Raw genomic sequence first — 12,230 nt, forward strand, 5'->3', positions numbered from 1 at the left:
CATCCGGACTGGGACAGGTCTACCAGGATATAAGCTGGAGGACGGGTCCTTCGAGATCCTGGAAGACCTGAGGGGACCAAGGTGACGATGGCCCAATTGTGGACGTGATGAATTTTAAACGAGGAGGGTCTCGATCGAGGACTGAAGACCATTCTCGGCGCGGATCGGATTTTAACATAGTGTAACAATACAGGGTGTCTCAAGAGAAAGTGCACAAACTTTTAGAGAACATTCCTCAGATCCAAAAATAAGCAGAGTAGTTTATATAAACCTAAATATGGAGAAGACCCGTTTACAAAAGTACAAGTATTTGGGAAAAACATTTATATTTTAAAAATGCGTAATTAAAATTTAATTTAAAAATGGATAATTAAAATGCGTAATGACAACCTCACAAAATTTGTTGCAGTAACATCCATAATTAGTACTTGCAAAACTATGCTAGTAATTTTACAAGACTCTTTCAAGATAACTTTCAAGACTGATAACGTGTAACAAAGATAGGGCGCATTCTAAAGATGAAATCACGTCATTTCAACCCCATTTGCCTATTTGTTGCTTAATTTTTTATGCACGGGTATCTCTAAAGGGTCTGTACAACGCTCCACGGCTCAAAATAAATCGATTTAACTAAATTTGTCCTAGCCCAAAAATCGATAATAACGGAGCTACAATGTGTGTCAAAATTGAAAAAATAAATAACATATTTTTTAATATTTTTCGACTAATTTCATGAAATTTCGTATTTCGGTGTTTTTTGGAATGAGAAATTCGAATGTATCGACGATTTCGTTGTATCTGCTAGAGGGTGTCACAAGCGACCAATAGGATACATTTAAACTGACAAAACTTTTTTACTACAGTGTATTTCACTTTAGGCTGGAAAAATCTTTTCCTTCAACAAAAGGTATATCTTGCACATATCTCTAAAGCTAACCGTTTTCAACTAAAAGGCCTTTAAATTTATAAATGCATAAAAAAGTCATAAACGAAATTAGGAATATTCTTTTTTAGCAGGAAATATAGCTTTAAAGGAAATAGTACAATTACAATTTTAAATTTCGCTCATTTAACAATTAATTGTACTGCAAACAAAATATACTTTCTTAAAACAATCTAATCAATTTAACACAATCTAAACAATGTAACCGATCTAAACGATCTAAAAATGTAAAAAATAACTAATTATTGTTAACATGTCTTAGAAGAGGTTCAAAATGTGCACCATCTACATGCATGCAGAGATTAATTCAAGGCAAAAAATCAAACTGTACCCTTTGTAAGATTTGTGGATTATTTCTAATGACATTTGCACTACATATGTTGAATTCTTTGCCACATATCATCTCTATTTTTGACGGGTGTCGAATAAACCATTTCTTTTCGGTTGCTCTGAAGAAATAGTCCATCGGGGTTATATCTGGAGAGCTTGGCGGCCAATTTACTGCCGAACCATCTGTTTGAATAGAGTTGATTTAAAAAGGCTCGAAGATTAGCAGAGTAATGGGGGGGAACTCTGTCGTGCATATACCATATTCATTGAAAAACATATCTTTTAAGACAAGTCGATAATAATTTGTTATTTTTTAGAGTTTCAGATAGTTTAGATTGGTTACAGTGTTTAGATTGTGTTAGATTGATCAGATTGCTTTTAGAAAGTATGTTTTTTACTCTGTCAATTCGGTTTGCATTAAAATTGACTAAAAAGATTTTTCCAGCCCAAAGTGAAACATATCGTGACACAAAAATTTTTTGGCAGTTCAAACGCATCATTGCTCGCTTGTGGCGACCTCTAGAAGATACAACGAAATCGTCGATAAAATACTCGGATACGAAATTTCACGAAAATAGCTGGAAGTAGTCGAAAAAAAACTATTTTATTTTTTCAACTTTGACACCCTGTTATTGTCAATTTTTGGACTAAAGCAAGTTTAGTTAAATCGACTTATTTGTGCCATACTGTATGTGGTGGAGCGTTGTACAAGCCATTTAAAGACACCCTGTATAACGTGTAACAAAGATACGCGTTCCAAAAGTCCATTTTCCTATATGTTGCTTAATTTTTGATATATAAGTTGTCAGTCATTCTTGTTTTTCAGTGTTTTTTCAAACATATGTAACATAAACATATGTATATATTTTTTGTTCACATTTTACACATATTCAGAGGTATCTAAAATCCATATTTTTGCATTTGATTTTAAGAAAAAAATTGTGGTTTTGAACAATAATTAATTCATTATTCATCCTTCAACCCCCATTTATTTTTCCATGTACGTCAATGGACATCATACACGATTTTTGTAAAGATCTCATGGTAATGTAAAGTTTGCATCACTGTTTCCCTTCGTTTCCAGGTAAAAAAAAAACAATTATTTTACACGTCGTTGTCCATGTGTAATAGTATTTTTTCGCTTAAGAATTATGTAAAAATCAGTTCAATTGTTTTAAACGTTAAATATAGGAGATAACAAATGAAATGCAGTTAAGCTCAACTCTTGATTTTACTTTACCCAGACTATAACAATATCTAAAAATATTTTAATTTACTACATATACAGGGTGTTACTTTCGGTATCTCCGCCACTGTCATAATTCAATGGATTTTTACCTTTAATTAGATAAATCATTGGCTTAAGTTTCATTATTCTATATCGAACCAAAGATATTTTAGAAAATAAGAGGGGTCCTTGGAGAAAAATTAAAGAGTAGTAGAACTTTCTTAAAAAATCATGTAAAATGGCCATTGAAGTAGATACAAAAAATGAGAGTAGAGCGTGACTCCATCCCTAATTTAATAATTCAAAATTCGATTTTTTTTCTTAAAATCAAATGTAAAATATAAATTTGATATACCTCTAAATATATGTAAAATGTGAACAAAAAAAATTAATAAATGTCAAAGATATTTGGAAAACTATGAAAAAATTAAAAAAAAATACGTTCCTTCAACCTAGAATGCACCAAGATTTGTCCCCATCTTTAGGTTACACTTTACATAAGGAATTATTTGTTGACCATATTACTGAGGTAAAATCTATATTAGATCAAATCGAAGCAATGTAGAAGTTTTTGAAGGAAATTTAATTTTAAAATTTAAAAGTTAATACTAATAGGTATTATTGTACCATTTTTGTGAAGCTGCCATTAGGCATTCTTGAAGCATTGATTTTTTTTCTCAAAAATATTAAATTCCTACATCCCGAAACTCAAAACTAAAATTTGTTTATTTTTACCTGAGAAATATTCCCTTAAAGTTTCTACCTTATGGAACATCCTGTATAATTCTAGATTTATAATGAATATGTACCTTGTTTACAGCATGCTGTGTAAAGTCTACAAATTTGTCACTAAAAGTGTTTTTCAGAAACTATCAATAAATACAGAACATCACAGAACAATAGTTAAACATCGATATTGGGTGGCTACAAAATACCGGTATCAAAGATGGTGCTGACAATGGTTATACAATTTCTGAGATGCCACGTGACTTTTTCCACATAAGCTACCGTGTTCAGATTGTGTCTCTATAGTGTCGTTAATGTGGGCGTCTATTGGTTGATTTAATTAGCCATAATTCATTTAGCCAATAGCTCCAATTGGATGACACGGTACCAAATGTGTCATTCAATACGAGCGGCTATTGGCTAAATGAATTTCTAACTTGTAATCAGCAAATTGAACTTGATTCACATTGAACTTCTTGTAAGGGCAGTTTGAGCAGGGTATAGGTACTATGTGGAAATTGATCTTAACTTATCGAAGTTGGGAATTGCAACCAGCAATCGTGCCACATACGCCATGAGACATTATAGGGAAAAAATCGGAAAAGTCGCATGTAGTATCAGCTAAAAAATTCAAACCTAAATACTACTTATAATCTAAAAAAAGTGTGGGTTACCATTTAAAATAAAGTGACTTCGAAAAATTCCGAAAAATATCTCGAATATAATCGATTTATTTTGGTAGCAATATTCGTGGTCTATCACTGACAGCAATTCTAGCAAAATAAACAAAGAATAATATAACTTATCCTTATAAATAACAAAAGAAATAAATTTTAATTTTAAGAGAGTTCACTTTACAGAACATTTCTCATCTTAGGAATCAAGTTAATTCTACTTCACCTACCTTTACCTTCCAATTTTTTTATTTGTGGAGATGAAAGAAAAGATTATAAAAAAACGCAATAAACAACCATTAAGTGATAGACTGACATTATTCCCTTCTAATAAAATATATTTGCCCATTTGTCCAAAAAAAATCTATCGAAAACTTACGAATTCAAATAAAATGTATAAAAACATATATTTTTTCAAGTGAAAAGTTTATTTCAGATTGAAATACCAATGACGGCTTCCGGAATTGAATTGGTCATTCAAAAGTGCCAACAGGATTTAAAAAATTGAAACAAAATGAAAAACAAACCAATTTTCGATTCCAAACAATTAAAATATTTTTTTAAATACAACATTAGCACAACAATTAACATAAATAAAAGTAATACACTTTGTAAAATAGTGGGCAAACTGTATTCGACAAAGCAATAAATTTAGAACGCTATAGGTACATACAATTCTCTAAACGCAACTATAATATACAATTAAATATTGGCAATATTTAACGCAACAAAATTTTCAATGGTATTTATACAAATTTGTATACCTATCTAATCAAGCTTTGACCAGGTAAAATGGATAGAATGTACAAATTTCGTAATAATTTGAAGTTATGATGACAACTGCCCGTAAAACAATATGGTCTTGTAATATAAATGCATCATCCTGAATTAATAAACATTCGTAAAATGTAATGTTATGATCAAAATTGTAAATACAGATACATATGTGGATCTATGCAATATAGGAAAATCGTAATCCGCCTGACACTGGAATTGACATTATTGAATAAATAAATAAATAAAACGAATAGATATATAGTTTAGCCTGGAAAAATTAACGATTAAAAATCTTCTAAATATCATTTTCAAATTAATTTACGATATAGGTGAAAAGAACTGATATAATTTTATTTAATAAATATATTAAGAGAATATGACTGTATTATGTACTATTAGTTTTAAGTAACAGTAAACATAGACTGCAATTTCTAAAAATGTGGAAAAGTTATCCAAAAAGAAAGGATTTTTAATAAAAACAAATATACATACGGTGCGTTCATCATGATGAAAGGAACAAATTCGTTTAAAATTCAGGTAATTATTTTGTGGAAAAACGCTCGGACACGTCGATTAGTACTTTTAGTTGCGGATTTTTTGACATAAGAAAATTGTATACAGGGTGTCTCAAGAAGAACATACGCAGTCATTATTGATTTTTTATGTAACATATTATGCCATTTTTGAATTGTACGGTAAATTCTGAACACTTTATATATAACATACCATATATCTAAAATCAGCGGTTTTCGTAATAATTACGTTTGAAAATTAATATTTTGAAATACACACAAGTAATTAAATAAAATGTTTAAACTGAACAACCTTGAACATTTTTGGGATCTTTGGTTTGGACTTTTTTGTGTGCCCGATACTTTATCAATTAAAATGGCCAATCCTAAATATTAGGAGTCAAATATTAACTAATAGTGTGTTTTATCGATTCTTGGCAACGAAATGAGTTAATCCAGGCGAAATAGACCAAACACATGCCTGTTTCAAAAATCGGGCCTACCTCGGAATTTATGAGCTCAAAATTAAGTAAAAAATACACAGAATAAAAGCCTAAATTTGTAGAGATCGAGAGTCATATTGTTTATAACAAAAGAAAAAAATAATAATTGCTCTTTTTTTCAGTTTTTCGCTTATATCTCCGAAATTAAGCCTCTAATCGACATGAGATATACCATTCGATTTTGTACCTGAGGAAATTTTCTACAAGGATAGGCTTTTGCGAAAATTCGCAATTTTTTTTTACATTGCCAAATTAGCGGTGAAAAAAAAATGTGCTAAATTTTCAGAATTAAATATAAAGAACAAATTTGACTGAAATTGGATGAAACTACATGAAATGATAACTGTTGGGGTTCTCAACAAATACCCGCAATCCGGAACTCTAATTTCAAAATGGCGGCCTATTGCAAAATTATAAAGTCAAAAACGCGAGGGCGTATATCTTCTGCCTAAGTCAAGATATCAAAATTCGGCAAAAAAGGATCGAAAGCTAATTACATTATCCCGCGTCTGTGTAAATTTCAGATTTTTAAGTTGCAAAATAAAAAAGTTATTAACAAAAAAACAAAAAAAAACTGTAACTAGGGTCCTTATCTTGGCTTTTTTTAATATACAGATTTGTATATAAGACGAAGTTATTAAATATATCGGATGGGCTATTTTAGTGATGAATTTATTGGGATCTCAAAAACTATAAGAAATAGAAATGATTAAATAGGAAAAGATCAGTCTGCTACTAATTTAGCGATGCTCACATGCCTCCTCTAGTTCTTTGGGTTTTCAAGATATTTTGAAAAAAGTAATATCTATTTATTTATTATACCCAATAGGAATTAGTGTACTAAGAAAATTTTAGTATTCGGTAATAATTATTGAATTACACGAAAAAAAAGTTGTCATGAAAATTTCTTAAAATAGAAACAGGCATAAGTTGTATGAAAATTCGACGTTTGCATTGTGACTATTTTGACAATTGTGAAATTATTACTAACAAATTGAAGATTTTCTCAAATTTTCAAACAATTTTGTATGAAAGTTTGATACAACTTGTGGCTGTCACCATTTCAGGAAAAATCGTATGAATTTTCTCAGTTTTCACAGTTTTTCTGTGTGTATAAAGTCAACTTTTTAGGTCAGTATCTAATAATTCTTAAAATTTCTTCAAGACGTTCTCAATTTTTCTAAATCTGGACATAGCACGAAAATTTCTAAAACTCAATAATATTTTAAGTAGCGACGAAATTTTTTTTTCTGAAAATTTAACAGTAGGTACTTCGTATTCAAATAAAATGAAATAAATTAACCATCACAAAGCGTAAACTCAAATGCAGTGTCAATTACTCCCTGTTCGTTTAAATATCGGCAATTGTTTTAATGGAATTCCGTGTCCATACCATTTCAACGTTCAACGATATACCCAGTTTGCAATTCCTCACAAAAATGTTTCGTTTCGGGGGCTTTTACATATTCATGGCTGAATTAATAGCAATTTGTCCTCTCGTCGTACTACCACAATACATACATTATTCCAATTTGGCCGCATGCGAAATAAACCCTCACAGGCCGTAACGACACGTAATGTTTTCACGGAACTGGCAGATGGAGCTAAGTTATGAATAATGTAACTTGGAAAAACCCGATATTTTAGGAATTGCAGTTCTATGTCGAGAGATATATTGTATATCAATGTGTAGAATTAGATTAGAACGAGAACAGCCCTAATCAAAGCTATATGAATATTATGCTAGTAATATAAATTGTAAAACTATCTCCTATCCACACCAAACGATATTGCTCAACCTTGATTCAATGGAGTCGGACATCCATTGTAAAATTATCTTGTCTCTCGCACTTCATTTTTTCCAAAGTCACTAAAGTTTATTGAAAATGGACCAAATTAAGTTTTTGAAATATCTTTATATAGACGATACTTATATCAATCTTAGAAAATGTAAAATTAATTAACAAAATATATCACAAAAAAAGGAATTCACACCGCATAGAAAACTAATTTAGAAAAATATATTGTGAGATATTTAGGAAACACCTCTTTCATAGTATGTTTATATTAAACATATATGGCACCATTAATTATTATTAGAACTAAAAATATTATCATTTCAATTTGTACATACAAATTAACAGTCCCAACAAAAAAGCAAAATTAATATGTTCTGATTATAGTTTATCCGAAGTCAATTGAAGAACCAATAACTTCAAGGTATGTACCAGGCTCGGTCGCTACGAAGCAACTCGGCATTGAAATATTTGAAAAACTTGTTCCCATATTTATTTAGCCATGCCCATAAACAGGTCTGCTCGAACTAAACGTCGAGGTGATAGAAATGTATACGCTCAGTTGAAGCATGCACGCGCGGGCAAAGGAAAACGATTACAGTTGCATTGGGCTACTGGGCAATAAATCACAGCAGACGACGAGTGGCTGATAAATTGCCCAGCAGTGCAGTGCAGCAATGCAGAATTTGGTGTGATTCAGGTAATTCAAATTTATTAGAGGCACCTTCTATCAATCATTCATATTACAATTGCGAAAGGGAGAAATAAGAGGGATATTTTGTTTACTAATATTATCACAACATGGCATTTTGGAGACCTTTTGAAACGGATCAAAACGAAATTTACCACCAATATAATAAAATTGTTTGAGGACATAAATAATTAAAATATGTTGTTGGCCAAATGAACATATAATAGAAATATTCTGCATTATATACAAATTATTATAATTTTTTACCCTTAGCAGAAAATTTGTTTAGGAACGCCTATGAACCTCATTAAATTTTATTACCAGGCGTTTTTTTGCATATTCAACTGACTTCGGAAAGACTGTAACTATTATTACTATTTGATTTTATGAATAAATTTTTATATAAATATTAATATGCAAAGAATTTCGCACACAACAGTAAAGTGTTTCAAGATCACTAAAAATAAACGCAATTTCCGTCAACTTTAACTTAGTAGTGGTTCGTACAAAATTAAAATAGGTAATACCCAATGTTGACAAATGGCATTATTACTTTTCTGCAACTCTGACACGATTCTAAATCTTTTCTTATTTACTAAACACATTTTTCGCACCTAAAAGTAGATTAGGAAGCCTAGTGATTTGAAGTCACACAAGTTTTGACTCCTATCCTATAAAACTATTCAGGTATAAACGAATAATTAAACAATGTGCCTAAATAAATGAGTCTATAAACTGCATGGTGTAAATACCAGGTAATAAATATGTAAATAACATCGAAATATTGTAAAAAATGGATATATTAAATTGTAAGTAAGAATAATTAAATATCTCTGCAAATATTTCATTATTCTTCCTGTTATAGCAGAACTATATAAATGTAAATAGTATAATAAAGTCATGGAACATGATAGCAAGTTGTCTTTATCTTCCTTTCCTCTGAGATTATCGTAGGTACCTGCCTGCGCTTGATTATACGTGTTTTTCAAGTAAAAGCTTTGAAATTTTAATGATGGTTGTAAAGTTTTCGTTCTTGGTAATTGCCAGACATTTTACGTATGTATTCAACAGAGACAGAGGAAACTTCTCTGAATGTATGTATTATGTATGTTGCTAGTGTCTTGAAAAAGTTTGTGGAATTTTGTTACGATACTACGACTCCAGTTTTCTTATTATTAAGACAAACTTTACTTTAAAGATATTAAGCTAATTCAAATTAAAAAAATTTGTTCTAAAAAATCTTATCAAATGAAGTCAATATTGCGGAAAACTACTCTATGGAGGTATTACGCTAATTTGAACGAATTCAAAAAACTTTTTTTAAAAAAATCTTGTCAAATAAGGTCAAACAATATTCTTCAATAGTAGAAATCTAGATATGCAAAAGATATCTAACTCCACAGAGAAGACTTATAACTGCTGACATTGCAGGAAACAACTACAATATCAGCTGTTCGGAAACTTTTTGTGAAGATATCTTTTGCATATCTAGATTGCTGTTATCGAAGAACATTGTTTGACTTCATTTGATAAAGTATTTGCTAATGCTAATAAGCCAATAAAGTTATGTTATCGGAACTACTGTAACAATTTACTACGGCAGGGGCGTGCTCTAAAATTTTCCGCCAATATCTTTCTACCTCGGGTGTCAAGTGCTAACCGCATTCCAAGAAAATGAGGCACGAACTGTACTATACTCTAAAGTTTTTTTCATATACATGGTGTTTAAAATAGATAATATATTCTGGATGACGAAAATTTTTTACTTTTTCATTTGCAAACGTACCTACTGTAAACGTCAATATATAAGAACACACCCTGTATGGTCAAGCGAAGTGTGACTGTTTAATGTGGATTATAAAGGAAGCTGTAATTTTCGAGAAATGTATGGTACCTTTATTATGAATGTACATTGACGTAGCATCACTTTAGGCACATTTAATTATAAAGGGAAGTTCCGGGCACGTTTTTGAATCGAAGTTTTGTTTTGCATAACAAAAACGCACTGAATTTAAAAGAAGCAATTGGAACGTGGGGAGAATTTGACGGTTGAGGGTCGGATTAGACCAATTTACGAAAACGTCATTATCGAATTTCAGTAGGTAACTTTTCAAGAAAATACTTAATTTGCTATACACCTCAACAATACAAAAAAAGAAACATTTGCTGTTGCCACAAAGAAGATTGATATAACATGGAAAATAATGTAAAATTTGCTTTGGTAGAACAACTTCTAAATAAATAAAATAAAATGTATGCATGACTTAAAACTACACATATAGTGCATTTATGCACAAAACTGCGTTGAAAATTACATAGGTTTTCATTTGTTTAACGATTTCCTTGAAGTGAATCGGATTGGGAGTTAGAAGGGCTAATAAAACATATTTAGGTGACTACTTAAAAATTTTCTGCCAAATGCGCAGCCACTTGAAAATTCCTACATCTCCAAAAACTTTTCGCTTTAGTTTACGATATAATTTACACCTTCCCCGTAAAAACTGTCACAATAAATTCACGAGTTAATGTCCAAGTTGAGATTATTGCTCTCCAACCCTCCTCAAAATATTATAAACTCTCGCATATCTGCTTACCATCGCAATGCCAGAATTCAAATTATAAAATGTGGACAATTGATAGATTTAGTTAATAAAGAGGAAATTAGTATCATCGACAAATATACTTTAAGTTCAAGTAACCAGTTTTTTTGAACAACTTTTAGTAAAAAAAATGGTATTTGGCTGACACGAAATGTGACAATTTACCACAAGAATGTACAATATGCGAATATGAAAATCAAATATAAAAGCTAGTTTCCATGGTTTTGAATTACGGATATGGATTTCCTCCATAAGAGCAATTTTTACTTGTTTCCATTGCGATGTGTTATAATGTTTTACTTTTTACATAAAGTAAGTATTGTAATTTATACAGGACGTTCAGATAATAGTGGACAATCTTTCGGAGTTAGGTAAAAATTATGCACAAATTTATATTTTTTTTAGCTTTTTATTATCTTTTGAAGTTGAAAGCTTGTTTTTTCTTTCCCATAAAATTTGTATAATTTTGGGGTTGCTACTTTGGATGCCCGAGAGAAAAGAATCTTTGACAGACCCCAAAAACATTTACAGGCCTGCTTTTTAAATTTTCTGTACGTACTTTGCGTACTTTTGAAATGAAATTTTTTAATGAAAAAAGTGTAAATGTGACACTTTCTTATAATTTTAATTGAAAAAATTGTATTTGTTTGATTTGATATCAATACAACGAAACGCTTTTAGCGATAAAAATATACTATTTTCGACATTTTAATAGTAATACATGAGAACAAAAATTAGTCCTTTATGCAGCAAGCTTGATGTATTTATTTTATTAAATAAAAACCAATTGTTGTTTTTATTAGATCAGATTATTATTAAGATATGTCGGAAATAAAACATATCTTCATTGTTAAACGTGTTTGTCCCGAAAACGTTTCGTTGCATCGATCTTATATCATACAAGTACACTTTTTTGTTTAAGAAAGTACGTAGAAAAAACGAAGACAAACATTAAAAAAGTAGGTCAACTAATTTTTTGGAGGGGGGTGCCAAGACTGCGTAAGGAGCTTTACTCCAGGGTCATCACAGAATCTATTTAATACACTAGTACAAATAGCTTCAAACTCAAAAAATATCCAAATTTAATGTGAAACAAAAAAACTACAACGAAAAATTGGTTTTCAATACTCAATTTCAACTAATAACTAACCCAAAGAAATTATATAAACTAGTAACGTTATATTTGTAAGGTCTCTGCAGATCCAATGAATTGCCCACCATTTCGTGGACATCCTGTATTGTCTTATGATTATTATATGATAGTAATTAAATATTGGTTAATAATGTCAAACAGATGTGAAAGTATACAATCCGGGTAAAAATCAACTGCATTGCTAATTTGCGAGAAGTAAAGATTTTGCCGCTATGAACTTTTTTCATGGAAATAAAACAATAAAATCATTTTTAAAGTTCACGCTAGTTGTAATAGAGTTAAAGCTGAACTCTGACA

This window comes from Anoplophora glabripennis, unplaced genomic scaffold (genome assembly GCF_000390285.2).
Source record: "Anoplophora glabripennis isolate ALB-LARVAE unplaced genomic scaffold, Agla_2.0 scaffold409, whole genome shotgun sequence".
NCBI classification, from domain to species: Eukaryota; Metazoa; Arthropoda; class Insecta; order Coleoptera; family Cerambycidae; genus Anoplophora; species Anoplophora glabripennis.